This window comes from Myotis myotis, unplaced genomic scaffold (assembly GCF_014108235.1).
Source record: "Myotis myotis isolate mMyoMyo1 unplaced genomic scaffold, mMyoMyo1.p scaffold_m19_p_3, whole genome shotgun sequence".
NCBI lineage: Eukaryota > Metazoa > Chordata > Mammalia > Chiroptera > Vespertilionidae > Myotis > Myotis myotis.
This window is the reverse complement of record NW_023416335.1, coordinates 133814457-133836792: the sequence shown is the minus strand read 5'-3', so window position 1 is coordinate 133836792 and position 22336 is coordinate 133814457. Positions and strand designations below refer to the sequence as shown.

The 22336-nt window shown below is 42.8% G+C and overlaps 1 pseudogene; it reads left to right on the top strand.

Annotated features, from left to right (window-relative positions):
- The first annotated feature begins 21581 nt into the window (after positions 1 to 21581).
- LOC118649556 lies at positions 21582 to 22100 on the top strand (annotated as a pseudogene).
- The last annotated feature ends 236 nt before the right edge of the window (positions 22101 to 22336 follow it).

Here is a 22336-nt window from a genome sequence, read left to right as displayed (position 1 = left end):
TTTAATCTTGAAATAAGATAAACATGAAATATTTTTATAGTAGATCCTTTTGCTCATATATAATTACTTATGCAATTATTCATTTTTGTATTTTGAGCATCTATATTCACAAGTAAGATTGGCAAATAGTTTTATTTATTTGTTGGTTGGTCAGCTGTTTATTGGCAATTCTTTTGTTTTAGAAAAGTTTATATCAGGAATCTGTAATCCTTGTAAATTGAGTTGACTAGGCCTTCACCTTTTAATGTTTTTTCTCCAGAACATTTTATAAAAGACAAGAAAGATCTCTTCCCTGAATGCTGGAGAAAATCTTCTCTAAAACTGCTTTAGTGCTGTCTCTTTACAGGCAGAGAATTTACTACTTGTTTATATCTGTTTCAAGTATTGATCTCTTGAGGCACTATGCTTGTTTCTTAGCCAGTTTTAGAAATATTCATTTTTTCCAGAAAAATTGACCATTTTGTCTGTGTTGTCAAATTTATTGCCATAAGTTGAACACAGTATTCATTTATTATTTTATCACTCTTCCTTGAATCTTCAGTTTTATGCTCTTTTTTTTCTCAATCATGCTCATGTATTTTTTCTCCTTTTCTTTTCTAATCACAATTACCACAAATTTGCTAATTTAATTATATTTGTAAAAATAGAAAATTTTAATTAATAAATTATACAATTGAGGGATTTTTTAGTTCATTCTGGTGTATCTATAGCAATTATTCTTTTCTTATATCTTTTTGTCTTTCTTATCTACACTAATAAAAGATGAACATGCAAACTGACCGTACCTTCACTATGCCTTAAGCCACGCCCACCAGCCAATCAGAGCAACTATATGCAAATTAACCCAACCAAGATGGCAGCCGGCAGTCATGGAGCTGGAGCAAGCAGGAGGCTTGGTTGCCCCAATGATGGAGGAAGCCAAGCTTCCTTCCTGCCACGGCCGGCTCTGAGCTCCACTCAAAGCAACAAAGTTTCAATTATAGAAAGGTAAATAAATCCCAGAATTAAAATAAAAGAAAAAATGGAGAGGCTGGGAGCTTCCATCATCGGGGAGCCTTGGCCAGCCTGAAAACGGCCCTCAGTCCCTCACCCAGACTGGACAGGAAACCCAGTGGGGACCCCCCCAACCTAAAGGGGGTGTGGCCAGCCTGAAAACAGCCATCAGCCCCTCATGCAGGCTGGCCAAACCTCCATGGGGTGAGGGCCCCCTGGGGGGGGCTTGACCAGCCTGAAAACAGCCATCAGCCACTCATCCAGGCTGGCCAGGCACCCCAGGGGGACCCCCACCCTAATTCGGGACACCCTTCAGGGCAAACCAGCTGACCCCCACCCATGCACCAGGCCTCTATCTTATATAATAAAAGGGTATTATGCAAATTGACCCTAACAGCAGAAGGACTGGGAATGACTGGTCACTATGACACACACTGACCACCAGGGGGCAGATGCTCAATGCAGGAGCTGCCACCTGGTGGTCAGTGCACTCCTACAGGGGGAGCTCTGCTCAGCCACAAGCCAGGCTGTTGGCTGCCAGCACAGGAGTGGTGGTAGGAGCCTCTTCCGCCTCCTCAGCAGCGCTAAGGATGTCTGACTGTAGCTTAGGCCTGCTCCCCGCTGGCAAGTGGACACCCCCCGAGGGCTCCCGGGCTGCCAGAGGGATGTCTGATTGACAGCTTAGGCACAGTCCCCTGGGGAGCGGGCCTAAGCCAGCAAGTGGTCATCCCCCGAGGGGTCCCAGTTTGTGAGAGAGCACAGGCCATGCTGAGGGACGCCGCCCCCCCCTCCCCGAGTGCAGAAATTTTTGTGCACCGGGCCTCTAGTTTATATATATATAAAGCTAATATGCAAAGTGTCCCCTCAGGAGTTCGACCTAGAGACGGAGAGTTCGATTGCTCGCTATGACATGCACTGACCACTAGGGGGTGGTGCAGAATGAATGAAGGCCCCAGTTGGTATCCGGATGCCAGCGAAGGAAGGCCCTGGATGGCAGCCAGAAGAGGCCAATCAGCCCTGATCATTGGCCAGACCTAGGGACCCTCCTGGTGCATGAATTTTGTGCACTAGGCCTCTAGTTCAAAAATAAAACACTAGCCTCAGCCAGTCGACTCAGTTGATTGAATCATCATCCCATACACCAAAAAGGTTTCAGGTTCAAATTCTGGTCATGACAAATACCTAGGTTTCAGGATCTATCCCATGTTGGATGCATGTGGGAAACAGCCGATTGGTGTTTCTATCTCATATTGGTGTCTCTCTTTCCTTCTCTTCCTCTCCCTTTCTCTCCCTCCCTACCTCTCTCTCTAAAATCAATAAACATATTCCTAGGCAAGAATTAAATAAATAAATAAAATATTTTATATAATACTAGAGGCCTGGTGCACAAAAATTTGTGCACTGGAGGGGCTGTCCTTCAGCCCAGCTTGCCCTCTATCACATACTGGGAGCCTTCAGGGGATGTCCTACTCCCTGCTCCCTGCTCCCTGCTCCCCTTGGGCAGCGGGCCTAAGCCACAGTCTGGCCTCCCTTTGTGGGAGGCGACCAGGCTGATCAGGGAAGGCACCAACCCCATCTCCCCGCTGTTGCAGCCACTGCCAGTCACCACAGCCACCAAGGTGTTTTCATCAACATGGACTCCAGTCCCTTCATCATGAAAAAATGACAACTTTCTTTAGGCATTTTCAAGATGTGTCTTTCATAGGATATGACATTTCTTTCTTTCTTTTTTTATCCTCACCTGAGGATATGTTTCCATTGATTTTTAGAGAATGTGGCAGAGAAAGAGAAAGAAAGAGAAACATCAAAGTGAGAGGAACACTTTGATTGGTTGTCTCCTGCATGAGCCCTGACCTGGGCCCAGGCCAGGGAGGAGCCTGCAACCTAGGTACATGCCCTTAGTCAGAATTGAACCCAGACCCAGCAGTGGGCAGGCCGAGGCATTATTCACAGAGCAAAACCAGCTAGGACAGGATATGACATTTCTTAACCCTCCAGCAGCAGACCTTCCTTTTTTTATCCAGAAGTGTGGTAAAAAACCCTTGATCACCTATTTGGATTCTTATTACCCAAGTTACTAGGAATATTACCAGTGGCATAGAGGGAGCTAAGCCAATGAGCAGTCAGAAAAGCTGTTTCCTCTGTAGTTCACACCAATTGTCGGCTTGGCCCCTGCCCAGGCCTAACGCCTCTGGCCGAGTCATTAGCCCTTGGGCAGGGGACCTCCAGCTCACTCAATCGTGGGCTCAGGCCCTGCTCCCCATGATCGCTGGCTCTGCCCCTGCTCCCCGCCATTGCCAGCTCCTTCCCTGCTCCCCATAATTGCTTGCTCCGCCCCTGCACAGGCCTAATGCCTCTGGCCAAGGTGTTAGGCCTAGGCAGGGGACCCCCAGCTCCCACCATCGCCGGCTCTGCCCCTGCTACCCCCGATTGATGGCTCCGCCACTGCCCAGGCCTAATGCCTCTCACCTAGGCATTAGGTCTGGGCAGGGGACCCAGAGCTCTCTGCAATCTCCTGCTATGCCCCTGCCCAGGCCTAACGCTTGTGGCCAAGGCATTAGGCCTGGGCAGGGGATCCCCAGCTCCCCATGATCGCCGACTCCGCCCCTGCTCTCCCCAATGGCTGGTTTCACCCCTGCCCAGGCCTAACGGCTCTGACTAAGGCATTAGGCTTGGGCAGAGGACCCCCAGTTCCCACCATCACCGGCTCCACCCCTACTACCCACGATCTCTGGCACCGCCCTGCCCAGACCTAACACCTCTGGCCGAGGTGTTAGGCTTGGGCAGGGGACCCCCAGCTTTCCGCGATCTCCCACTCTGCCCCTGCTCAGGCCTGAGGCCATGAGCAGGGGACCCCCAGATCCCTGCGATGGCAGGCTCCTCCCCTGCCCAGGCCTAACGCCTCTGGCCAAGGCATTAGGCCTGGGCAAGGGACCCCCTGCTCCCCATGATCATCGACTCCACCCCTTCTCCCCGCGATGGCTGGTTCTGGCCCTGCCCAGGCCTAACGCTTCTGACCGAGGCGTCAGGCCTGGGCAGGGGATCTCTCAGCTCTGATTGCAGGCTCCAATAGCCGATAGCCACTGGATGCTTATGTATGCAAATTAACTGTCATTTTTTGGTTGCTAATTTGCATATCATGCTGATTAGGCAATGGATGGTGTAGCAAAGGTACGGTCAATTACCCTGTTTGTCTATTATTAGATAGGATATTTTCCTATGAGACTCCCATGGGTTTATTTTAGTGTTCTAATATGTGTTCAGTTTTCCTTTTATAATATTGGTTACCTTTAGAAATTTGATTCTTTTTGGATCCATGCTTGCCTTTATATTGTTAATTTCTTATTATATTAACTGAAATCTTTTTTACTAAAGAGATGTGATGCTAGCAGGTTTGACTTGAATGTTTTGGGAGAAGGTGAAAGGTCAACTAGTGCTATTTGAAATTAGCCAGTGTCTCATCTTGAACAGGAATCTCATTGTTTCACCTCAGTGGCATTATCCATCTGGAACATTGTTCTTTTCTATAGGGCATAAGCCAACTTCTGTTTTGTCTCTTTCTTATCCTTCAAATGGAGGGTTCATTTCTTAATTTGCATTGTAATACTACTGCATAAATAGGTAAATTGATAGACTTATAAGCAACTGGAACGACCAGAACACGCACTGACCACCAGGGGTCAGACACTCAATTCAGGAGTAGCCCCTGGTGGTCAGTGTGCTCCCACAGCCAACCTTCCTTGGCCAATGAACCCCCTGCAGTCCCTCTTCCCAGTTGGCAGTCCCCAGGCTGGGACAGGGAACTGGGGGTGACTGGCGGCGATTGTGTCCCTTTTCCCAGGAGGGCCAAGGGCCTGCTGCCTCCTCAGGGCTGGCGGCCAACCTCCTGTGCCCCGTCCCTCATCCCTGGTCAACAGGCCCCAATCAGCCTGCTGCCCACCTGCCACAGTGGCGGCATGGCATCATGGCGGCAGGAGAGGGAGAAATAGGGGGGGTGGGGAACCATGTGGTGGTGGTGTGCTGATGATGGCAGCGTCAGCATCCAGTGTCCATTCCTTCAGCACCCGGCCCAGCCACCATCGTCCCCTCTCCAGCCTGGCCCTGATCGACCTGGCTCTGATCAGCCTGGCTCTGATCAGCCCTGATTGCTGACCAGGCCTTGGGACCCCACCTGTGCATGAATTTTGTGCACTGGGTCTCTAGTTTCCTTATAATCAGCTATTAAAATACCCTTATTATACATTCAGTGATAAATTTTGAGGATTGAGGGGTGCAATATGTATAACACATTAAATTTACTTTCTGAATTATCAACCAATTGAGAGATAGATAAAAGGTATGAGGTCAAAATATCAAACTTTAGAACTTGTGAATTTTTTTACTTTAGGTGCACAACTACTATGATAGTATCATTGAATTAAACAGGCTTCTTTACCACCCTAAACACAGGCAGTACTAGATAACCACTGTCACAGGAAAGGGAATATCTAGGGAAGCAAAAAAAACTAATGTGCTCTCTATAGGCAAGTGGAAATGAAGAGAGATGAAAGCGAAAGACCTGAAATCCACATTCCTGGTTTCTGCTCACCATTTACTATTCAGATAATCCATTCCTCCTACTATGGGGAAGGGAGGGCGAGCAGGGAAAAGACAAGATGTTTCTACACCTCAAAATAGGAAGAGTTGAGAACAAATATCTTTTCCTCTCCTTTCAATAGTTCATAGATCAAAGCAGCTAAGAACTAAAAGAGCTGAAAAAATGTGTAATCCATTAATTCACAGTAGGTGGTGGAATTACAAATATCTGCTGAGAACTTTTACCAACATACTACTCCAACTCCAATGGTCTTGATTTAGAACCACTGATCTAGTAAGACCCATCAATGATTTTATTAACAGTAGGTAAAGTTTGTCAAATATTTCTAATCATATATATATATATATATATATATATATACACACACACACATATTAGGGGCCCAGTGCACAAATTCGTGCACCTTAAAAGGAACTGTGGGCCACGAGGCTGCAGTGGCACAGGGGCGAGTCTCAGCCCATCCTCTGTGCCCCCACCCAACCCCTCCCACTGCACACCCCGGTCCCCTGTCTGCCAGCAGCCCCATTCCCGCTGCCTCCGCTCTCAGGCACTGACGGCGCCGGCTCTGCTCACACCTGCTGATGGCATGGAGCGATTTGGGCCGGTGCCGTCAGTGGGTGCAAGTGGCAGCTGCTGGCCCCAATTGCCCCTCAAGAGCAGGGGGTGGTGGAGAAGCCCTCAGTGCTGGCAGCCGCCACTTGTACCCACTGATGGCACCAAGTGATTGGGACCGGCACCACGCACTGGCAACAACTGAGAGCAGCGGCTCTGGCATCGGCAGTTGTTACAAGCAGGGCTGTCACTAGCAGCATGTGTGAGAGGCGGCTGCCAGCCCTGATCTGCCCCTCAGGGGCAAGGGGAGGTGGAGAAGCCCTGAGGGGTGATTGGAGCTGGCAGCCTCCGCTCACACCCGCTGATGGCGCTGAGCGATCGGGGCCAATGCCAGGCACCGACAGCGGGTGCGAGTGGGGCCGGTGCTGGCAGCGGGTGCGAGCGTTGGGCAGGACAGCAACATGGGAGCAAAGAATTTTCAGTAACCACCAGAGGCTCGCCCCGATGACAGCAACAGGCACCCTGCCTTGGTATGGCGCCCCTGCTCACCTGCTCCACCATCCCGCCACAGCCGACACCTGCCATGTTCCACACACACCCCCTGGTGGTCAGTGCATGTCATAGCCATCGGTTGTTCGGTTGTTCTGCCATTCAGTCTATTTTCATATTAGCCTTTTATTATATAGGATATATTTCTTATACTTTCTCTCCTTTTTAATAACCAGTTAAGAAACTAATGTTCTTTAAATAGAAATTACTTAAACTGGCTGTATTGCAAATATGTGGTTAAATGAGCATTAAAATACTAAAGCTCCAGTCTTATCATTGCTGCTTATTGCTCAAGCAATATATTTTTTAAAATAAGCCAATTTGTTTCAGTAATAATCGAGGACTGATAGTGTCCTTTTTTGTATAATTAAAATAATTATAAAAAAGGAGAAGTCTCAGGAGCACTCAACTTGATACCAAACAAAATATGCATTTCCTGAATCTTCTCACACTTGTTGAATTGTATAAAGATTAGAATGAAAAACAAAAAAAAACCCAAGAGATTATATAATTTCAAGGAGTAGATCTTTTTATTATGATTAAGATTATTATTATTATTGATTTCAGAGAGGAGAGAAACATCAATCACAAGAAAGAATTATTGATCAGCTGCCTCATGCACACCCCCCACTGGGGATTGAGCCTGCATCCCTGGCATGTGCCCTGACTGGAAATCAGGCCGAGACCTCAAGGTTCATAGGTGAACCCTTAACCACTGAGCCATACCAGCCAGGCTCAGGAAGTAGATCTTTAACAGTGGAAGAGCTAAGGAATGATCAAGGAATATTAGAATTAAAATTCCATTGCATTTTAAACTGAGTTTATTGGTAATAATAACTAAAACAAGTGATCTATTAAACGACTACAAGAGATTAACAATAGCCTTTGTGTAAAAGAATTGGATAGCATTTTTCTACATCTCTTAGAAATACATAATGCACTCATTTATTCTTTCTACAATAGATAGTACAGTTGACATTTGAACAACATTAGGGGCATCAGTGCAAATCCATGTATAACTTTTGACTCCCATGGGGTATGTATTCCTAGACCGCTGCAGATAACAAAATTTGCAGATGCTGAAGTCCACTATATAAAATTGAGTTGATTAATGCATAAGTGGCCCTCCACATCTTTTGACTTCCAACCTTAGATCCAAAACAATAAAGGTATTTATTGAAAAACATTCCTGTATAAATGGACTCATGCATTTAAGTCTCATGTTGTTCAAGGGACAACTGTACTTATAGGACAATAATATTTTCAAAAGTAATCTGGTTAAGACTCTGGTTGTTTCTTCCAGAAAAGTTTTGTAACACTTGGTGTGACTGTGAGGGTTCAGCAAGAAAATTTTAGGATAAATGAGCAAGATACATAATAGTAAATTTTATAAACACATAAAAAATGATAGCAGGATTAAACTGAAAAGCTGCTTTAGTACTCATGTGCTATAAAAAAAAAAAAAATGTCTATATTGCAAGTTTGGTACTCCACTCAGATCCTCTGGGATATCTTTCAACATTGTGTGTATGTTTAAGGAAAGGGACCCCCAGGCTACTAAGTCCATTTCCCTGATATCTTTTGAAAGCCAGGCAGTGCCAGATAATTTATTCTCTCTGGATCTTCTCTTAACCAGTGACCAGCAGGCATGTGACAGTTACAAGAAAGACCTAGCTCCTTTGCCTTGGGTCAGTTCAACTCAGAGGTAAGACTTACATCCAGAGTTTCCCTATGGGATTAGGCTCCAAAGTAAGAAGAAAGACTGTAGAAGCGTATTTTTAAAGAGTCAGTAAAACGGGTTTTATTTTTTTAATGATATTTCCATATTCAATGACATTGTAAAATCTAAAAGTATCTGGAGTTGGAGGCTAGGTTAGGATTAACTGACAAAGCTAAGGTCTCTTTGAAATTCCACTTCCCCCAAAGGAGAGGGGAACAGCGAAGGTTTAAGTAAACTCACTGAGCTAGGTTAATGCCCTATGAAGAGTGAACTGACAATTGACCACTATAGAGATATCTAAAGAGAGAGCAGCTGCTAGATATGACTAGCAGCTCTGACATACAAGTAAAAGAAAACTAGCTTCTGACCCTCACGGGGCAGCTCCGTTAGAGCATTATTCTGATATGCCAAGGTTGTGGGCTTGATCTCTTGTCAGGTCACATACAAGAAGCAACCAATGACTGAATAAATAATCAGAACAACAAATATTTCTTTCTCTTTCTCTCTCTTTCTCTCTTTCCCTCCCTCCCCCTCTTCCACTCTCTCTAAAAATCGATGGAAAAAATATCCTTGGGTGAGGATTTAAAAAAAAAAAGAAAGAAAAAGAAAAGAAAAGAAAAGTAGCCTCTTTGGGTGGCCCACCCTTCCACAGCTTGTTGGAATAAAGCATCTGTTTTTACCAAGGACCAGATGTGTGCCTTGCCACAAAAGAGTTAGCATGGTTTTGTCTTGGATACTATCCAAGAAAACTGACTGTAGGTGTAAAAAGACCTCAGCCAAGAGACATTACAAATCCCACTACAAACTTTCTACTTTTAAAAAGACAATTAAAAGGTGAAAAGATATTTTTGCTCTGATGAAGGCATATATAGATAACTAACTGCCCCGTATGGATAGTGCTCCTGAGTGATGGGCACCATCCAAACAATTTTCCAAAAGAAAAAATCAATGAAAGCACTTTTGTGTCCATGAAGCTGATGCTATATTAGCATAAGAATAAATTTAGTTATAACTTTCCTCTTACTCCTATATTTTCTTTTTCTTTATATCACAGCCATGACAAGGTCAGAAATTGATCATCATAACAGGAAAGGACAGACCACCTACTTTTTATGATGTGAGAAGGCATTATGCCCCATTTAAAAAAAAAAGTGAATGCTGTGTCAGGATCTATCTAACACAGCAGTCCTAGATAAGATGAATATAGATATTGGCTTGGGTAAAAGGAAAGCAAACCAATCATCTTTCTCAATATCTGGGAATAATTTATAATTTAAATTAAAACTAAAAATTGGACAAACTTCCTAATGATTGAACCAAGACTGTGTTATGATTTTAAGTGAACACTTTTAGTTACCTCCATGCCACTATAAAATTCATGGATATTAGCAGGCTCACAATGATCTAAACTACTGGTATTAATGCTCTTGTGTAATCCTCTGCCTTTGAGTGTGAACTAGGTCTAGTGTTTTGTTTTTATAAACAAAATATCACAAAAGTGACATACCATCACTACTGAGATTTGGTTCCTAAAAACTATGGTTCTCTTTACTGACCATCCTCCTCTGACCTCATGCACCCTCACACTGATGGAGCCAGCTACTGTGTTAAGAGCTATTGTATGAAGAGGTCCATGTAGCAAGAAAGTGAGGGAAGCTTATTGTTAACAGCTTGTAAGAAACTGAGGCCTTTCACTTAACAGCCTATAGGGAAATAAATCCTGCCAAAAATGTGTAGAATCGGCTTGAAAATGTATCCACCCCCAGCCAAGTCTACAGATGAAACCACAGTCCTGGCCAACACCATGATCATAGCTTTGTGAGACTCAGAGCCTGAAGTCTCAGCTAAGACATGGCTGGATACCTGACTCAGAAATAGTGAAATAAATGTCATTATCTGAAGCAAATAAATTTTGAGGCAATTTATTACAAATCAACAGATAACTAAGATTAGATAAGTGTCTTAGATTTCAACTACAGGGATGGGAGAAAAATGTAAAAAAAAAAATGTTTTCTGTACGTATTATACAGAACCTGCTCTAGTCAATGTAACCATTACAAAACCTGAATAAGACAGCTTATCTGATTTTCAGCAGCTTCCAAGTTCACAAGAGAGATTTGCAAAAAAGCAAGATGCCCCAAGGCATAAATAAACATGCATGTACTGTGGAATTTCGAGGCCCTATTTTTAGAATTAATAAAATTATAGTAGGCTGTAAGTTATCTTTATCCTCTCTAGCTCAGAATTCCTACTAACAATGAATTGCCTTTATTTATGATCATCTCAGTACTTACAGTTATCTCTGATTCCATTATGCTTTTAAATACATAAAATTCACACACACACACACATACAAACACACCTTCCAGGAGGGATTTAAATATAGAAAAGTAGAAGTTAGCTCAGTGGGTTAGAGTATCATCCCTATATACAAAGGTTGCAGGTTCAATCTCTGGTCAGGGCACATACAAGAAGCAACCAATGAATGCATAAATAAGTAGAACAACAAATAAATGTCTCTTCTCTCTCTCTCTCTCTCTCTCTCTCTCTCTCTCTCTCTCTCTATATATATATATATATATATATATATATATATATATATATATCTTTTTTCAAGAAAAAAGATAATCAATCAATAAATAAAAAATAAAAAGTTGGCTCAGGTAAACACGGTACTCAAATCTTTCCACAACCACATAAAAATTACAACTAAACTACATAACAGCCATCATTCAGAAATGTATGAAATCTAACTGAACAGAGTCCTACAACTAAGGATATAAAGAAAAAGCCACATCCAGACTTGTAGGAAGGGTGGAAACAGAGATGGAGACATGGAAGGGGCTTGTCAGACACAAGAGCCTGATAAAAATCAGGAGAGATATTTGATCTTATGGAGGTTCCCCCTAAGGAATAAGGGGTTCCCAGCCCCACATCAAGCCTTCAGCCCAGGATTCCAGTGCCAAGAAGAGAAGTCTCCATTAGTTATGGCTGTAAAAACCAGAAGAATTGTGGCTGAGTGAGGAGGGCTGCAGAATTTTCAGGTGATTCTTTTAAAGGGCTTCCTCATGAACTTACTCAGACTCACTTTTTCTGAGCTCCAGTGCTGGGGTGGAAGTTGGAAAGTCACCAGGGACATATGGGGAGCAACGGAATTGTCTGGATTGTCTGGTATAGGGGTGAGAGCTAAAAGGTAGCTTTCTTTCCAACAGAAGTATTGCCATATGCCATTGTTTCTTTTCTGAGCCCTCCTGTGCTAAGTGGGCACAATATATGAGTCTCCATCAACCTATCTAACACTCTGTCCTGCCCTGGTGATTCCCTGAGACCCTGTCCCTCCAACTTTTGGGCCCACTGAAGCTGTTTCTTTTGGCTTTTCCATATTAATGGCCTGTCTTGGCCCATGACTCAGATTTTACTAAAATCTCTCAAATAAGTCTCAGTGTGCCCTATATCTCTCACTGCTTGGCACTAGTGGCAGTCAACCTGCTCCTGTCCTTGGTCTTTCCTGAGCACCTTCAAGCCCAGCACAGAAAGCAACCATCTGCTGATCACTTTGCAGTTCATGCCTGATGGCCCTGGGAAGGACACAGATGACAGCTGACCTTGGCTTGCACTTCCCAGGAAGATCCAGAGCCACCTCCACAAGCAACACACTGAAGGACTCAAGGGATGGACTCTGGGGACCAAGACCCACTGAAGTAAATCCTGCTCCATGAGGTGGGCCCCTGCACAGCTGATACTCCACAGTCTTTGCATTAATTGGCCTTACGGTAAATCCCTCCTAATGACATGCCAACAGCAATCAAGGCTCAATTACAGTAATAGGGTACACACAGCCCTCACAGGGGGACAAAACTGCAGTGCCATCTCAGGTAATTGGAGGCTGTGCCACTGGACCCTACAGGACAGCTACTACCTAAGGACACTCTACCAAGACCAGAAGATGTAGCAGATATACCTAATACATAGAAACCATCACAGGGAGGATGCCAAAATGAGGAGACAAAGAAGAATGTTCCAAATAGAAAACAGAACAAAAAATGGAAGCAAACAAGCTGCCAAATGCAGAGTTCAAAATATTGCTTATAAGGATGGTCAATGAGCTTAGGGATAGAGTAGATGAACTTAAAACATAAACATAGGATGATAGGAAACATAAAAACAGAACTAGAAAACATAAAAAGAACCAGTTATAAATGAAGAATATATTATCTAAAGTGAAGAATACATTACAGTAACTCTAGAGTGAAGTAAAGGAAGCAGAGAATCAAATTAGATATTTGGAAGATAAGGGAGCAGAAAACACTCAATTAGAACCACAATGAGAAAAAGTAATAAAAAGTAAAATAAAAATGAGGATATTCTAAGGAGCCTCTGGGACAACTTCAAGTGTACCAATATTTGCATCATGTGGGTGCCAGAAGGAGAAGAGAGAGAGCAAAGAATTTAAAACCTATGTGAAAAAAATAACAGAAAACTTTCTTAACCTGATGAAGGAAATCAATATACAAGTTCATGAAGCAAAGAGTCCCAAACAAGATTAACCTAAAGAGGCCTGCACCAAGGCACATAATAATTAAAATACTAAAGGTTAAAGACCAAAAAAAATATTAAAAGGATCAAGAGAAAAGCAATTAGTTATCTGCAAGGAGGCTCCCATAAGACTATCAGCTGATTTCTTAGCAGAAACTTTGCAGACCAGAAGGGATTGACAAAAAAATATTCAAAGTGATGAAAAGTAAGGTGCATCAACCAAGATTATTCTATCCAGCATAGCTATAATTTACTAGTAGAATAGAGGGACCAATAGAGTGCTTCACAGACAAGCAAAAGCTAAAGGAGTTCATCACCACCAAGCCAGAATTATAAGAAATGTTAAAGAGTCTTCTTTAAGATGGAAGAGGGGTTTAGGGGATGGGTGTAAAAAGAAAAGGGATTAAGAAGTGGGAATTGATAGCTACAGAATAGTCACGGGAATGTAAAATGCAGGATAGGGAATATTGACGATAATCAATATATATAAAGAGCCAGGGTCTGTCACATCCAAAACGACTGAAGGCTTGACCTAACACCCAGGCTGTGTGTGCAGCTGGCCCTGATGGGTGGGGACTTGTGGCAGCGGGGATGGGGCCAGGGGAGGCGGGGTCAGCATTCACACTCACAACTGTACACATGCACAGACACACACAGCTCACACCTGCTCACAGCCTTTTCTCCCTTTCTTTCCCTCCCTCCCAGCTTGCTCTCAGAGCCTCACTCAGAATGAGGCCCCAGGGCAGACAGAGGGTGAAGCTGCCCCAACTGGCCCCGCCACCTCCCAGCTGGGAAAGAAGAAGAGGGAAAGAGGGAGGCAGGGAAGCCTGAAAAACTTCTAAGAAAAACAAGAGAGACATAGACTGGGAGAGACTGGGATGGAGAGATGGAAACAAAACAGACTGGGACTGAAGAGGCCTGAATGGAAGGGAGGCCTGTGCGGGCCAGGAACTGAAATGTTTCACCAACCCCTCCCCAACTCATGTGTGGTACTCAGAAGTGAGCAGGGGAGCCAAAGCCACAGGCAGGGATGGAGAAGGGTGCCTTCCCCTCTGGAGACTCCCAGTATCTTCAAACTGCCTCCCAAGTCCCTCTTCCTCTCTGCGCTGTGGCAGCAGTGAGTCCTGGGTTGCCACGGAGCCCACGGCGCAGGCCTCTCTTCAGGGGCACCAGGAGACAGTGCCTGGCACTCACACTCACTCACAACCGCACACGCACAGACACACACAGCACCCACCAGCTCACAGCCTTTTCTCCCTTCCTTTCCCTCCCTCCCAGCTCATTCTTGGAGCCTTTCTCAGAATGAGGCCCCAGGGTGGGCAGAGGGTGAAGCTGCCCCCAATGGCCCTGCCCCCTCCCAGCTGGGAAAGAGGAAGAGGAAGAGAGGGAAGCAAGAAGGCCTGGAGTATTGCTGAGAAAAACAAAGACAGACAGAAGCTGGGAGAGACTGGGATGGAGAGACGGAAACAAAATAGCAGTCCTATCTAATAATAGACAAACATGGTAATTGACCCTACCTTTGCGACATCTCCTATTGGCTAATCAGCATGATATGCAAATTAACTACCAACAAAGATGGCGGCTAATTTGCATACTGCAGGCAGGGAGGGACAGCAGGAGCCACCATCCAGGCCCTTGTGTGCAACCCGGGGGTGGGCGGGGAACACAGGGCCCTCTCTGAGAGAGAGAGAGAGAGAGAGAGAGAGAGGTGGAACTTGGCACCCCGCATTCCTCTCTGATCGACCACTGCAATTCCAAGCCAGTGAGGGCTGCCTTCAGGCTGCAGCTCCAGGTCCCTCACCCCCACCCCAGGCCCAAGAGCACAGTGCTGGGCAGGCGCACCCAGGGGTTAGGAATGCAGCACGAGGAGCCGGCACAACATGGGGGGGTGTGTTTACACTGCCAAGTTCCCCACTTTTGCCCTAGTCCACACATCCCTCCTCCTTCCCCTCAGAGGCCCAGCTCCTGCCTACATGCTTGCTGGGCAGGCCCAACTGCACCGGGGAGTGAGCCATGGCGATCAGGATTTTTGTGCACTGGTCCTCTAGTATTAAAATATTTCCTCTAATTAATTCCCTTTTAATGTGCATGAATTTCATGGACCAGGCCACTAGTATTTTAATAATTATGTATGGTATCAGATGGCTATTAGATTTATTGTGGTGATAACTTAGCAAGTTATATAATGTCTAATTACTGTGTGGTACACCTGAATCTAATATACTATTGTATACCAACTTTAATTTTTAAAAAAACATTTAAAGCTAATAAAGAAAAAAGGATACAGATAAACAAGGTTCCCAAATAGCAAGTAAATTATATAAGGTATATAAGGTATTGGAATAATAGTTGTATAAAGTGAGGCAAACTGAGGAAAAATAAAAGAAAGAGATAAAGACACTTCAGTGTGTCTTTAGTATCTCCAACTTAGGCTCTCCATTCTGTTAGTTAAGAGAATATTATATTAACAAGTGATCGTTTTCTTTGTTCTTCAGCCTTTTTCTCTTTACGTTGGCCTGGTCATCCCCAACTGCCCTCCCCTGCCGGCCCGATCACCCCCAACTGCCCACTCATGGTGGCCTGTTTTCCCCCAACTGCCCTCCCCTGCCAAGCATCTTGTGGTGGCCATCTTGTGACAAAATTGTGGCAGCCATCTTGTGATGACGAGAGGGTGTAACACGATAGCGTGATGCCACCTAGGCTTTCATTATATAGGATTATTACAACAGAAAAATTTTTTTGCTCAGAAATAATGACAAATTAAAATACACTCCCATTAAAGTTTCTTATTTTAATGAAAAGTTATAAAATAATTTTATACTTATACCACTTACATCAAAAATGTTTTGTTTCTGTGAAGTAGCTTATTTATTTCTTGAGTCAATACATTAAAATCTTGGTTTTATGTCTGCAATTGAAATGGTAATCATCTAAACAGCAAATACTTTTGTAAAAAGTTACTATAATGAGGTAGATTTTATACATTAGAAAACTAGGGCATGTGCCGGGATGGGGCTTGAGGGTTGGTCACGGGGAGGTCAATGGGGAAAGAGGAGACATATGTAATCCTATATGTAATACTTTAAAAAATAAAATAAAACTTTAAAAAAAGCGTTACTTAAATATCATACCTATGTTTACTTAATAATCAACATCATTTTCTTTATTTTATTTTATTTTTTTATTTTTATTTATTTATTTTTATTAATTAAATCTTTATTGTTCAGATTATTACATTTGTTCCTCTTTTTACCCTCCATAACTCCCCTCCACCCAGTTCCCACCCCACCCTCCTCCCTCACTACTCACCCACTGTCCTCATCCATACGTGCACGATTTTTGTCCAGTCTCTTCCCGCATCCCCCTCATCCCTTTCCCCACCAAGAATAGTCAGTCCACTCCCTTTCTATGCCCCTGATTCTAGTATAATCACCAGTTCATTCTGTTCATCAGATTATTCACTTGATTTTCAGATTCACTTGTTGATAGATGTGTATTTGTTGTTCATAATTTTTATCTTTACCTTTTTCTTCTTCCTCTTCTTAAAGGATACCTTTCAGCATTTCATATAATACTGGTTTAGTGGTGATGAACTCCTTTAGCTTTTTCTTATCTGTGAAGCTCTTTATCTGACCTTCAATCCTGAATGATAGCTTTGATGGATAAAGTAGTCTTGGCTGTAGGTTCTTGGTATTCATTTGAATATTTCTTGCTACTCCTTTCTGGCCTGCAAAGTTTCTGTTGAGAAGTCAGCTGACAGTCGTATGGGTACTCCCTTGTAGGTAACTGACTTTCTCTTGCTGCTTTTTAGATTCTCTCTTTGTCTTTTGCTCTTGGCATTTTAATTATGATGTGTCTTGGTGTGGTCCTCTTTGGATTCCTTTTGTTTGGGGTTCTCTGTGCTTCCTGGACTTGTAAGTCTATTTCTTTCACCAGGTAGGGGAAGTTTTTTGTCATTATTTCTTCAAATAGGTTTTCAATATCTTGCTCTCTCTCTTCTTCTGGCACCCCTATAATTCTGATGTTGGTACACTTGAAGCTGTCCCAGAGGCTCCTTACACTATCTTCGGATTTTTGGATTCTTTTTTCATTTTGCTTTTCCGGTTGGGTGTTTTTTGCTTCTTCGTATTTCAAATCGTTGACGTGATTCTTGTGATCCTCTAGTCTGCTGTTGGAAGTCTGTATAATATTCTTTATTTCAATCAGTGTATGCTTAATTTCTAGTTGGACCTTTATCACAACCTCGAGGGTCTCATTAGATTTCTTTTAGGTCTCATTAAGTTTATCAGAAGTTTCTAGAAAATTCTTGAAAAACCTTATAACCGTGGTTTTGAACTCTATATCCAGTAGTTTGCTTTCCTCCATTTCTGTCATTTGTGTCCTTTTTCTTTGTCTCCGCATTTTTTATGCTTCCCTGTGTTGATAAAGTGGTTTTCTGTGATAAGTGTCCTCTAGGGCCCAGTGGTTCAGCCTCCCCAATTACCTGAGGAGCACACTCTTGGTGCACCCCCTTGTGGTCTTTGTGCACGGTCTTGTAGTTAAGCCTTGATTGTTGTAGGTATCACTGTGAGGAATTGATCTCCAGGCCAATTGGCTGTGAGAATCAGGTGTGTTTTCAGTGGGAGAACTTCTGTGCTGGAGACACCCCTCAGGGGCAAGACATGCTTCAATGGGGATTTGGTGCTCACTGAGTCTACCCTCTGAGTGTGTCCTTTATGGTTCCACTGAGCTACAAACTGGATGGTCCCACTCTGACCTCTGGGCATACTGGCTCCTGGATCTCTAGGGGGTTGCTAATCTAGCCTCTGCCTGAGGCTATCCAGCAAAAGCCTCCCTGCAGGGCTTGGGCGGAGCGGTTCCCACGGGATCAACAGGGCGGGGCTAGCAGTTATGGCTGCTCTCAGAGGCCCAGCTTCTCAGTGTCTCGGCAATCACTGCAAGCCCCTCCGAGAGAAAGCTGCCCTCAAGTTCCAACCGATGCCAGACAGTCACGGTTCTCTTGTATGAGTCTGGGTCCCCAGAGACTCGCTCGGAACTGGAGCTCAGAGCCTGAGACTCCCTCCTGATTGAAAACGACAACCGTGCCCTCAGCCACCAGCCCGCTCCGTGTGCGCCTCTGTACCTTGGTATTTTACTTCGGCACTGTGCCTCCTCTGAGTCTTGGTATGCTTTTCTCTTTCCTTCTAGTTGTAGAATTTCCACTCAGCCAGCCTTCCTGTGGTTCTGGATGATGTCCATTCCGTCTTTTAGTTGTATTTTTGAAGTGGTTGTTCGAGGCATCAAACTCCGGTGTTTACCTATGCCGCCATCTTGGGTTTTTTTTCCTCATTATCTATTTTAAAATGTAAAAATATAATCAGAAGTGTTGTGTTTCTAATCATAGTCTCCTAATACTTTTAAAGATTTTCAGAGAATATGCAAAATATAATGACAATGGAGAATCTGTTTACAACAAACAACATATTGAAATCCAGGAATGCTTTTCCTCTTGAAGGTGATCTAATATATTTCTCACAGTTTCAAAAAAAACTATAAAACATATCATCAAACTTATGAGTGATTCTTGTATTTGTACCACAAAATTAATTCGGAAAACTATATAAATTTTAAGTGAAGAACTTTTCTTTTCTATTAGCATTGCTTAACTAAGACAAATAATTACAAAAAACTTTAACTGCTCATTTGAAAAAAATACGTAAATTGAAAAAAGTTAAAACAATTCAGATTTATACTAATGATTTAATTGTTGCATATATAAGTTCTGAGAAAATAGTACACTTGATATGTAAATCATGATATCCAAACTAATTGGTAGTGAAATATTACACAGATTGTAATATTATACAATTAGGTTAATATACTATATTTTAGTAGACAAATCCACATTCTAAACAAACAAAATTGTGTGCAATATGTTAGAAGGTGTTTTAAACATATTTAAGGACTTAATTTCCATTAGTTAAAATTATATGGGAACTTTACTTTTCAACTACAGAAAAATTAATTTTTATATTTAGTAAGAACTTGGTGTTTTGCATTTTGTTTTGCTTTTGCATAAGTGATGATGAAGAGAAGTATCTGATAAATCCTCCCTTTTTATACCAAATTCTCTGTTCTTACATTTTTTTTATTGTTGGCATCAATCTTTTCTCTTATGAATGTTTACTTCTTTCTCTAAGTGGTTACCTTCTTACAGATTATAGAAGAGACTAAAAAATATCTTTTTTTCTCTTATTCTTGTAACATGATATTGTCAAAGTTCATTAAATAAAACTATCCAACAAAACACTATTGGTTTAATAATGCTCTCTTTAAATCAGATAACAATAGACTGGTATCCAATATTTACTATAGAAATAATGTCAACTACTACTAAATATTTTTATTATAAAATTAATTTTCCACTTAGACATCTTCTTATTGATAGTCACATTTGGATATTTGGTAACATTATTCTCCCAGTCATCCAGGATTGACTCAATTGATCTACAATTTCACTGTTTTTCTTATTTTCTACATCTGCTAAGACATTTTCTACATTCATTGTTTACTTTCCATCTCTCCAATAGTTGCTTATCCTTACACAATTCATGCAAGAACATTCACTTAATGTGTCCATGCACAAATGTCCTGGCTCCTTTTGATCTAGAACCTTGCTAAGTCTTCCTGTTTCTTTTAGAAGTTTTGCTACCTATATTCTATTATTCTATCATACACCTTTTGACTTCTATTTACCTATCATCATCATCATCATCATCATTATTATTATTATCCAGAAGAAATGTAGTCAAATTACATGCCTGTCAAATGACAGAGTTCATGAGACTTGTTTGTTTTTGGTTTCATTCAGTGTGCCCTTAGGTAAGGTTGAAGTCCTCAGAAATAGTCATGGAAAGCAGTGTAACAGGCAGTGCAATTTTGACAGATTCTGTTGTACCAAATATGATTATCTCCTTTCCCTGCTAGATAGAGTTTCAGACAGTGAAAAGTAGGCCAGGTGAAGTTGTATATTCCTGAGCACACTTTTCTCTCCAGACATTTCCTGCCTCTTAGTGTTCTGTAGCATTTTATTAAATTGTACATTTCCTACGATTCAATGTGGTTATCACCCAACATTTGATATTTCCTGCCATCTTAGTTTATAGGAATTGCATTTTCTGAAAATTTGTAGAAGTAGTATTGAGGAATCAAGAGTAAAAAAAACCCACTTTGGACAGATGTTTACTTTTAAAAAGTAGCAGTACGAAAGAGGAGAAAGATAGCTTCCAAATTTTCTACTTGGCACAATCTCTAGTTCACTGAGTTAGGGATAAATGGTAGGAAAAATATGACCCCATATTTTTTCAGTCATGTAGGACTGCATTTGTTTCTTGAGGTGATAAAAAGTTCTGCCACTGATGGTTTTTCATGAATGTAATTTATATTTAGTTGATATCTATCTCAGTTTCTGGCATTAGTTTCTTATTGGTTTTAGATCTAATACTTTTAATGAGTTTTCATGTATTTCCTCTGTGGGAAATAGTTTAAAGGAAAGTAAGAAGAATCTGACTCCACTTTAATCCAGATATTACCCCCAATTTTTTGTAGCATAAATATTGAATGTGTTTATTTTTCTTTTCTTTTGAAGATTCCATTAAGTAGTTGATTTATTCATGGTGCCATCTGTTATTTCCTCTGTTACATTTAGGAAACCAAAGGAAGAGTATGTTTTCAAACTTTAGTTTAATAATGAGAGAAAAACAGAAAAAGAGAAAAAACAGATGAGCTTACACAGGAACATGTACAGCACCCAGGCTTGCTTGCTTTCTTTTGCATCTTTAAACATCAGTTTAATATTACTTTTCTTTTTTTACATGAATGCTGCCACAAATTTCCAATAAGACATTTTTGGACCACTTTTAAAGCATCGTAGGAAAATAAGCTCATATTGGCAAACATTTTTCCTTCCTTTTATCCTAGTTATTCTTTTTGTGATCATATGTATTTCAATAAAAAATGTATACTTCAAAAATGATTTATGCTTTTATATAAGTCTGGTCACAATTGGTTTCTCTCCATAACATGAGAAAACAAATCTAAATGTTTTATAATAATAACTTAGAAAATCTAGAAATAATTATTTAATAATGTATATTATTTTAACTAATTATTATTCATATAATAGTTTATATTTATATTTTACCTTAAAGATAATCTATCCTATACAATAAAAGCCCAGCTACCAAAATGGCAGAACGACCAGAACACCAGAGACCAGAATCACCACAGTCCCTTGCCTGGTCTGGCCCCGCCCCCCAGCAAGTGGTTAGGGGTGATCAGGCAGGCCAGTGGTTAGGGGTAACCAGGCAATCAGTCAGGCAGACAGGCAGAGTGGTTAGGCGTGAGCAGTTAGGCAGGCAGAGTGGTTAGGGGCAATGAGACAGGCAGTTAGAGCCCCAAGATCCATTGCCTCGAAGAGGAAGACCCAGGCCACCCACCACAGCCTGCAAGAGGGATGCTCCGTGGCTGCGACAAGAGGTGTTGGTGGAGGTGGATGCTGCAGCGTGGGGTTGGCACCATGGTGGCTCCTGAGCAGTCACAGCACCTGCAGCCTGGCCCAGGCCCCGGGGTCCCCGCCTCCACCCCTGGCTTCTGCAGGGCTGGAGTGCCACTCCTCCTGCTATGATACCTGGGCAGATCCTGGACCCTTCCATGACTGGGGCCTCTCTGCCAGGGCTCGGCCCCCTGACCGTACAACCCAGCTCAGCCCTGACTGCAGAGGAGCTGAAATACGCTGACATTCACAACATTGGGGCCATGATCGCCCCTTTGCACTTCCTGGAGGTGAAACTGGGCAAGAGGCCTCAACCTGGGAAAAGTGAGCTAGAGGAGGAAGAGGAGCGGAGGAAAAGGCGCTGGGAAAAGAACAAAGTGGCGGCAGCCCGATGCTGGAACAAGAAGAAGGAGCAGAGCAGTTTCTGCAGCGGGAATATGAGTGGCTGGAGCTCATGAATGCGGAGCTTGAAAACCCAGATGGAGGAGCTGAAGCAGGAGCGGCAACAGCTCATCCTGATGTTCAACCAGCATCACCCCACCTGCATCGTCAGGACCGACAGCATTAAGACCCCCGACTCAGAAGGCAACCCACTGCTGGAGCAGCTGAAGGAGAAGTGACCATGGGCTGGAAGGAGGAAGAGGAGGAGGAGGACATGAGGAGAGGGAGGAGGAGGAAGGTCCCAGAAGGCTCTTCCTTGCTGCATGAAAAACTCTTCAATGAGGCTCAGCACAGCCAGCATTGGCCAGGCTTTTTTGTGAAACTCAGATCAGCCTCACCAGGGGAAGAAACCCAGGCTGATGAAACCCAGGACCAAGCACTGAGACCAAAGCACTCCTGAGGGGACCTTGTTTTG